Below are 9,355 nucleotides of genomic sequence, written 5' to 3'. Positions count from 1 at the left end.
GCGGAAGGGAGGCAGCCTTGAGGTGGTTCACAAGTCCCCCCTCCCCCACAACAAATCCCTTCCCCTCTCCCACCGGAACATGCTTCGAACGCTGACTCACTCACTCACTCACTCACTCACTCACATCCTTCATTCATCCATTATATTCATCGATTCATCCACTCACTCACCCAGAAATTGGCACTTTAATCATAGTAGCTCCACCTTGTAATCATCCACTCTCTCTCTCTCTCTCTCTCTCTCTCTCTCTCTCTCTCTCTCTCTCTCTCTCTCTCTCTCTCTCTCTCTCTCTCTCTCTCAGCACAGATTATATCATAGGAGGAAATGAGAGGAAGAGACCGCCTATGACCATTAGATGAGGGAGGGAGGGACGGAGGGAGAGGGAGAGAGAGAGGGAGAGAGAGAGGAAGGGAGGAAATGAGAGGGAGGAAGTGATGAACGGACGTAGAGACAAAAGAAAACCATCATGCGTATGGCCAACGATGGAGGAGGAGGAGGAGGAGGAGGAGGAGGAGGAGGAGGAGGAGGGTTATCACTAAACGTGCTTCTCTTCTCCTGCGAAATAAGGAAATGCCCGGATGTATGCTGAGGTTTATTCTGAAGTTATTTCCTGTCCGTAAGAGGAGGAGGAGGAGGAGGAGGAGGAGGAGGAGGAGGAGGCGGTATTGGTGGGAAAGTAGGTAAAGGTAGATAGTTTCAACAGCGGAAGTGGTAGTTAACTGAATGTAATAGTTTGGTTGCCAGTAGTAGTAGTAGTAGTAGTAGTGGTGGTAGTAGTAGTAGTAGTGGTGGTGGTGGTGGTGGCAGTAAATTTTCAAAACGACTAACGTGAGGAACTTCGCTTCGATGAATTGTGTGTATATACGTTCACCGGTCTCTCTCTCTCTCTCTCTCTCTCTCTCTCTCTCTCTCTCTCTCTCTCTCTCTCTCTCTTTCATCACCCGAACAAAATAGGTTTCATATTGACCAAGGATTATCGTAATATCATCTCTCTCTCTCTCTCTCTCTCTCTCTCTCTCTCTCTCTCTCTCTCTCTCTCTCTCTCTCTCTCTCTCTCTCAGTTAACCACATCCACATCACAAGTGAGCGAATCTCTTCCACAAAACACATGACTCAGCTTTTGTAACACACACACACACACACACACACACACACACACACTGCTAACCTTATTCTCACACACACAAACACACACACAAACACAGACCATCACTGACCACCCGTTCTTTTTTTTTATTTTCCGTTCTTCCTCTTCCCTTCTTTTTTCCTCTACTCCCGTCATTCTTCAACCTGTTTGTGTTTCCCTTTTACCTTCCTTCTTATCTCCTCATCCTTAATTCTCTTCTTCCTTCGTTTCTTTCTTTTTGCATTCTCTCCCCGTTCTTCAGTATTCTTTTTTTCTTTTTCTCCCTCTGCGTCTGCTTTTTTTTCATTTTTTAGTCTTCTTCCTCCTTCACTACATGTTTCAATCGCTTTTTTTCGTAATTCCTTTGTTTACTATCGCCTTTCCCTCCTAACACCAATTATCCCTTGCTTTTCATTCGCTTATTTTTTCTTACCTTTCTTTCCTTTCCTCTCGCATTTTCTCCTGATTTCTCATTTATTTATTTATTTTCCTCCTTTACTTTCCTTACTTTTTTCTTTCCCGTACGTCACTTTTATCCTCCTCCCTCTCTCTCTCTCTCTCTCTCTCTCTCTCTTTCCTATTACATAATCTCCTTCATTCCTCTCTTTTCTCTTTTACCTTTTCTTCCCACCCTCTCTCACTTCTCCATTTCAATCTCATCTTTCTTCCTTCTCCATACATACCTTTCTAATATCTCACCTTTCCTCCTATACCCTTCCTTTACTCCTCTCTAGCCTACCTCCCACCCAATTTACTTCACCTCTCCCTTACCTCCCTTCCTTCCCTTCCTCCTTCCCTCCACTTATCATCCACAACTAACACCCTAAAGCTGTCAGCTACATTTTATCCTAATGCCTGCCCGTGTGGATGAGGCAGGAACCTTTTGCCTTTTATTAAACCAACGTGGGTAAATCACAGTGTGGGGAAGGGAAGGTAAGTATGATTGTACGGGAGTACGAGGCAAGGAATGGGGGAGGGATGGGAGTGAGGAAGGGGAATAGAAAGAGGAGAGAATTGGGGTGGGAGGAAGGAATGGTTTACAAGGGAATGGTGGAGGGGGGAAAAGAGGAAAGGACAGGGAGACCCAAATGATGGAAGGAAAAGGAAAAGAGAAATGGAAAATGGTTAGAAATGGAGAAAGAAAGAAGAAAAGTAGATGGAAAGAAGGAAAGAAAATTGGAATAAAGGTCAAAGAAGAGAAGATAGGAATAAGAAGAATGGATTGCAGGAATAAGAAACAAAGGAGGAAACAGGATAAGAAGGAAGAAATAGGAAGGACAAAGAATAGGTAGAAAGAATTAGAATAAGAGAGAGAGAGAGAGAGAGAGAGAGAGAGAGAGAGAGAGAGAGAGAGAGAGAGAGAGAGAGAGAGAGGGAGGTCTGGGAAAGGAAGACAGGGGGATAGAGAAAGAGGGAAGGAAAGAGTGAATAGATGGGACGGGTCAGCAACACTTGTTAGTCTACTAGTTCTTATCTTCTTATGCATGAGAGAGAAAGCATTAATTATATTCATGAGTAACACCGCCTTCATAACAACGAGTATTCTCTGCCCCGCTACCCTGTGTCCGCCATTATGATGCAAACGCTGGGAGAAGGACGCCCTCTGGTCACTTTCTTTTCATGCTCTCTCTCTCTCTCTCTCTCTCTGCTTTGGTAATGGTTAGTTGTAAGAAAATTCGATTATGGTTTTTCTTCTTCTGTTTCTTCTCCCTCTTCTACTCCTCCATATTCTCCCACTTCTTCCTCCTCTTTTGTTCCTTCTTCTTCTTCGCCTTTGTCTTCTTCCTGTCCTCCTCTTCCTCCTCTGCCTTTTAATGGGTAGCTTTCCTCCACCTTCTCCCTCTTCTTTTTCTTCCTCTTCTGTTCCTTCCTCTTCTTCGCCTTCGTCTTCTCGTTCGTTTTCTTTCTCCTCCTCCTCCTCCTCCTCCTCCTCCTCTTTCCCCTCCTCCTCCTCCTCCTTTCAGTAGTTTTCTGGACTGTCTCTCGAGTCACTAAACTCAAAGCTACTGTTACACAAAGTTTCCCAAAAAGTTTAAAGTCCTTGAATATTTTTTTTTTTTTCAGGAGATTTTCGGAAAAGTCCTCTTGGGTCTGGTTGTTGTGGCTTTACACCTGCTGAGGTAATGGTGGTGATGGTGGTGGTGGTGGTAGTGATAATGAAAGATGGTGGTGGTGGTGGTGATGAAAGAGAAGCACAGTGGAGGTGATGATGATGATGATGATGATGGTGGTGGTGGTGGTGGTGGTAGAGAGGCAAACGTCCGAGTGGTGAGGAGTGTAGTGATGTTGATGGTGGTGGTGGTGATGAAAGAAAATGATGTTGGAGTTCTTGCTTCATTATGTGTCATCATCACGCCCACACCTCTATCATCACCCTCAAGCGTGACAATAGATGGGAGAGATTTCAATACTACTCTTCTTCCTCCACCGCCTCCTTCTCCTCCTCTTCTTCCTTTACTCTCTATTTTTTTGCAATCTCCCTCTTTCAATTCCTACTTCTTTAACTCTCTCCTTCATTATTCTTCTATTTTTTCCCTCCTTTTCATTTACATTTGATAGATTTTAACATTCGCTGTCATCCTCCTCCTCCTCCTCCTCTTCTTTTACACTCCTTCCTGTTTTCCATTTTCTTTTCTGCTTTTCTTTTGTCCTTCTCCTCCTCTTCTTTCAACTTCTGCTTCTTCATATTTACTCTACACCTTTTTACATTTTTTTCTTTCCCTCTCGTTCTCTTTCCTCTTTTCTTCCTTTTCATCTCACCACCACTACCACCACCACCACCACTAAAGAATCCTATCTACACCTCGTTAAAATCACCATGAAAAACACTCCCTCGTCATTTCCACCCTCTTTCCTCCTCCACCAAAACTAACAGGAAAAGCAAGGTGGAAAAGAGGAAGAGACCGAGGACAAATACGAAGGGAGAGGAGGAGGAGGAGGAGGAGGAGGAGGAGGAGGAGGAGGATAATAACTACCAAAAGAAAAGAAGGACGAGGAAGAGGAGGAGGAAGTGGACGAGGACAAGTGTGAGGAAGGAGGATGAGAACGACTAGAGAGGAGGAGGAGGAGGAGGAGGAGGAGGAGGAGGAGGAGGAGAAGCCAGGTTCCCCTCAAAAGCCTCACAAGGACAAAAGTTGATTTCCTGTCCAGAAGGTAAAATTTATGAGGGTGTTAAGACGTGATTCTGTTGAGTTCCTGTCTAATAAACTCTCTCTCTCTCTCTCTCTCTCTCTCTCTCTCTCTCTCTCTCTCTCTCTCTCTCTCTCTCTCTCTCTCTCTCTCTCTCTCCGAACAAAGCACTTTTTTTCCCTCTCTTTCTCCATCTCTCTAATTTTGGAAGGCACTCACGCCCTTAAGTTCCCATGAAGCAACTTGGCATGAGGGAAGACAAGGCGCTCGACCCTTGTTCCAGGTAAAGGTCCTGAGGGTCAGCTACGTCGGGGCAGGTCAGGGAAGGTCAGGAGGGCACAGGTCAAGAAACTGGCCACCTAGCGAGTCAAGGGAATCACGCAGGGGACCATTTGGCGAGCTGGAAGGTCAAGGAATGTAGGGTTTGTGTTTCCAGTTTATGTTTCCAGTTTACCTTCAGTTTATGTTGAAAGAGATTGTTTGTTTTTGTTTTCTTAGTTTAGTTTATGTTCTAGAGCGTTATGTTTAGTTTATCTTCTAAGGTTTATATTAATTTTCCTTCTACTGGATTGCCTTTGGTTCATCTTGTAGGAGTTTACGAGTAATTTACCTTTCTTGAGTTTGTTACGAGTTTATGTTCCAAGGATTTAAGTTCAGGGAGTCTACGTTCCGATTTTACGTTCAGTTTACGCTGCAGGAGGTCACGTTCAATGTAAGTTTAGTTGGCGTTGTAGGAGTTGACGTTCTACGAGTTTACGTTCATATTACGCTCCCGAAGACTGACGTTTAAAGAGTTTACGTCCATTTTACGTTTCCGATATTTAAGTTTGGGAGTTTACGTTACGGGTTATTAGGCTCTTAAAGTTTACGTTCAGTTTAGTGGAGTTTACGTTTATATTCTCACAGGTTTACTCGTATATTTCAAGAGTTTACGTTCAGTGTAAGTTCCTGAGTTTATCTTTAGTTTAAGTTCAAGAAGTCGACGTTCGGTTTATTTTGCTTAACTTTACGTTCAGCTTATGTTTCTTGAGTTTACGTTCAGTGAGTTTACGTTCAGCCAGTGATCGCTTCGAGGGAGATGGAAGGCGGAGTGGAGAAAAAAATGGGTGGAGTGTAATATAATAATAACAAGGGTTAACTCTCTCTCTCTCTCTCTCTCTCTCTCTCTCTCTCTCTCTCTCTCTCTCTCTCTCTCTCTCTCTCTCTCTCTCTCTCTCAGCCACCACCCACTGTGTCACTCATCCGCCGCTGGACCTCCACCCACCCATCCTTCATTCCACCTCCGCCACCAGTACCACCACTACCACCACCACGACCACCAGCACCTCACCCTCATTTACCTCCCCATATCTTGCATCTACTCCCACCCACTCGTCCCAACACCCCCACCTGACTAACACCCACACCTCCACTCACTCATCCACTCACTCGCTGTCTTTATTCTCCCTTAACTTCTCTTCCTCCTTTCTTCCATTACTAGAATGCCTACCTCTTCATTTTTTTCTTTTCCTGATCTTTTTCTCTTTTCCTTTCCTTTTTCCCTCATTCTCTCCTCATTCCACATTTGTTTTTCCCGTATACCTTCATTCCTTATCCTTCTTTTTCCTTCTTTTCATACCTTTTTCTCACTTTCACTCACTCACCAATCACCCACCCCCTTACTCTCTCACTCTCTCACTCTCTCACTTTCCTCCTCCAGGTGCATCAAATCTCAGCTTTCCTCTCAGGGCACGTTTAAGTGTGAGGGAACGGAAGGGAGAAAATTGAGGTAGGAGGGAGGGAAAAAACAAAAAGTGAGGAGGAAGGGAGGATGAGGAGGAGGGTGACAGGGAAACAAAGGGAGGAAGAAATCTGAGGAAGGAAAGTATGGGAGGTATAGAAGGAAGAAAAGAAGTGGAAGAGGAGGGTAATAGGAATAGAGAGGAGGGGAGGACATAGAGGAAAAAGGGGAGGAAGAGGAGCAAAAGAAGAGAAGGAACAAAGATAAGGGAAAGAAGTGGAAGAGACTGAGAAAGAAAGGGTGACACGGGATGGAGAAAGAAGAAAGGGAGGAGAAAACGGCAAGATAGGGAGGAAGAGGAAGGGAAGAGAAGTAGACGAAGAAAAAAGAGAGGAAGGCGGAGATTGAAAGACGAGGACTAAACGAGGCAAAAAGAGAAGAGTAAGTGACAGGCGGGAGGAAGAGGAGGAAGTGAGGAAGAAATAGGAGGGGAAGAGAGGGAGGAAGAGGAGAAGAGTGGGAGGGAAGCGCCGGAGGGAGTGGGCCAGTAATGCTCCCGCCCCAGGCTTCGTCTTCCTCCCTTTACGTACAAGCGAGCCACGCCCTACACACGCACACATACACACAATCACGCACCTGTGACGCAATTACCTGTGCGCACAACACCTGTAATTAACAACCAAGCCGTGTCGTTTATGATCCTTATCCTGTCCTTACACGCTCTCTCTCTCTCTCTCTCTCTCTCTCGTCCACCTGTCCTCGTCTGCTCGCCTCAAGGAATCAAAGTCTTGTGGTTCAATTACTTCATTCCCAATTTTGGTTCAAAGGTGTCATGTCTCTGCCTCGTCGGCGCCGCAGGGTAGTGTATCATACTGCCCCTCCCCCTCCTCCTCCTCCTCCTCCACCTTCTCCTCTTCCTTCTCCTTCTCCTCCTCCTCCTTCTCCTCCTCCTTAGCCTCCACCTCTTTAACCAGTAGTCAAAGGTGATTCCCAAACACACATGCAAGGATCTAAGTGTCTGTTGCTGTTTAATTATCCTATGTAATTCTGCTCCTCCTCCTCTTTCTTAGTCTCCATCTCTTTAACCAGAAGTCAGAGGTATTCTAAAACGATCATGCAGTAATAAGTGTCTATTGCTGTTTAACCATGTGTATTTCTCCTCCTCCTGCAGGTGCTGAAAATCCTTAAGTCATCCCTCACATTTTTCCATCAGCAGGTTGTTATTTTTCCCTTCAGATTCCACTTTTCTTCATTCACCTGTTTTTCCTCTCCACCCTTTCACTTATCCTCCTCCTCCTCAAGGCTATTTCTTTTTTACATCCTAATCCTGTGCACTTCCTCCGGTATTTTGTCCTCCTCTTCCTTCTCTTCCATCTCCAGCCTGTTACTTGCCCTTATCTCGCTCCTCCATCTCCACATGTACCCCCAGAACACTCATCCTCTGCGTCTTGGCCCAACGCCCCGAAAATGCAACGCAGGTACTACGGCCGGACGCGTTAAGACCTTCACACAACACGACTTTGCGCAAAAAACGGTGCAAACGCAAGCAACATTGGACCCCCTCCTCCTCCTTCATTTCCTCCTCCTTTTGCCTTCTCCTCTGTGTTCTCTTCTTTCTCCTCTTGCTTTGACACGGCGACACAGCACTTAGCACCCGCCGCGCCAGGTCCGCCTTAACACCACTCGCTGTCCTAATAAAACCTGGCACCTCGGAACTCTTACAACAATCCATGCCGAATTTAGTCTCAGATACGCGGTGATCCCTCGTGCCCTGCGATCCTAAACAGGACCCACAGACACGGTCACGATCCGGGCACGATTTGGCTCTACGAGGGGCGTCACCATGGGTACACACACACACACACACACACACACACACACAATCACATGCTTACCTTGGGCGGGCGGGCAGGGCTGGGCAGGGCAGGGAAGAAGAGAAGCCTGGATTCAAGACAGTGACATTCTCCACAACGTAACACTTCACTCACTCGTACAACACTCCCGCGTCTGCCTGGGCAACACCGCGGCACTGACCAGTACTGAGTCTTAACTATCAATTCAATTAGTCATCAAACGACGCTTGTTAACTCTAAAGTGACGAAATGTTCAGCCGCCTCCCATGCCCCGCTACTCCATCACCACGAGGAGGCTGGTCGCTGCTCCTTCAGGTGTGCTAGGGCGTCTCGGGGAGTCCTGCGTCACTAGAGCAAGGGCGGCGGGCGGCGAGCAACACTAACGCTTCGTCCTGAGCTCGGCCAAGGCTGGAGCTACACTGGACCTAGCGAGCCGCCCTGGTGCCAGCCAGCGCGGGAAACCTTCGCAGCGCATCGACGCTTTCCAGAACGCTTCGTCCGTGGGTTTTCATGATCACTGTCTGTTTGCCTCTCGGCCTCCCGCGCCTGGCTATCAAAACATTAAGTTAGCTGGCCGCGTGATCGCATGCTGAACACAACGCGTGGCCTTGCCGGGGCCTGGCGGCTGCAGGCACACTGTAAACACCCCGCCGCACTAACCTTGGCGCGGGCATTGCTTCGCTCAGACTTACCCGCGCCTGCTACTACTTCCTCGTGGGCTGGAAAAAAAAAAAAAAAAAGAAAAGAAAAAAGATACTGCAGAATGTATTGTACCGACGGCAGGGAATAGTTGATGTGCCACGAGACTGACACTCCCTCGCGGCCCCTCACTGCGGCCTGGGGGACGCCGCAACACACACGGCGCCTCTGTACCTGCCTCGCCGCCCACCCACAGGCACCGCCACCCCGCCGCCTTATATAAACCAGGAGAGGAGACATTGCTGGCGCCCTACACGTCCACCTCACCTGTAGGAGTAACAGGGCACAAGGATTACCTTATGACACTCATCGGGTTCCTTAAGGCGCCTGAAATCCTACACCAGTATTCAGATTTTTTTTTACTATTATCATTTTTCCGTGGCCTGCGTGTCGGACTTGCGCAAGGCTGGCAGGCGCGCTTCACCACCACCACCACCACCACCACAACTACCACTATCACGACCATTAACACAATTTTCATCCACTGCCATCATTATCACCACCATCTCCCACATCCATCACCATCACCACCACCGCCGCTGACGCTCACCACTCAAGCTTAATTTAACAGATAATTACAGCGGCTTTTTAAAACACCTTAATGCCTGTCCGTCCACCTGTCCGTCTGTCAGTTTATCTTCGCCCCATCCGACCGACGTGTCTGTCTCTCCGCCTGTCCGTCTGTTTAGCCTCTTTTTTTTATGCGCACAAATAAAGTGAAAATGAAAGCCACAAGTCATAAAAAAATAAATAAAAAAAAAGATAAAAAAAAAAGGCTGTTAAACTACACTTGAAAAAAAAAGAAAAGAAAAAAACGTTGTTAAATAT

The 9,355-nt window shown here is 46.8% G+C and overlaps 1 protein-coding gene across 2 annotated transcripts in view; it reads right to left on the bottom strand.

Moving 5' to 3' along the window:
- LOC135112662 (leucine-rich repeat neuronal protein 3-like) overlaps positions 1–8,721 on the bottom strand; it is a 125,655-nt gene extending 116,934 nt beyond the window's left edge. For both annotated transcript variants that reach the window (XM_064027290.1, XM_064027291.1), the window contains exon 1: positions 7,871–8,721. The gene's annotated coding sequence lies outside the window, so the exon portion shown is untranslated. The remainder of the gene's footprint in view (positions 1–7,870) is intronic.
- Between the last annotated feature and the right edge of the window lie 634 nt (positions 8,722–9,355).

Source organism: Scylla paramamosain, chromosome 24 (genome assembly GCF_035594125.1).
Source record: "Scylla paramamosain isolate STU-SP2022 chromosome 24, ASM3559412v1, whole genome shotgun sequence".
NCBI lineage: Eukaryota > Metazoa > Arthropoda > Malacostraca > Decapoda > Portunidae > Scylla > Scylla paramamosain.
This window is presented reverse-complemented; position numbering and strand designations above follow the sequence as displayed.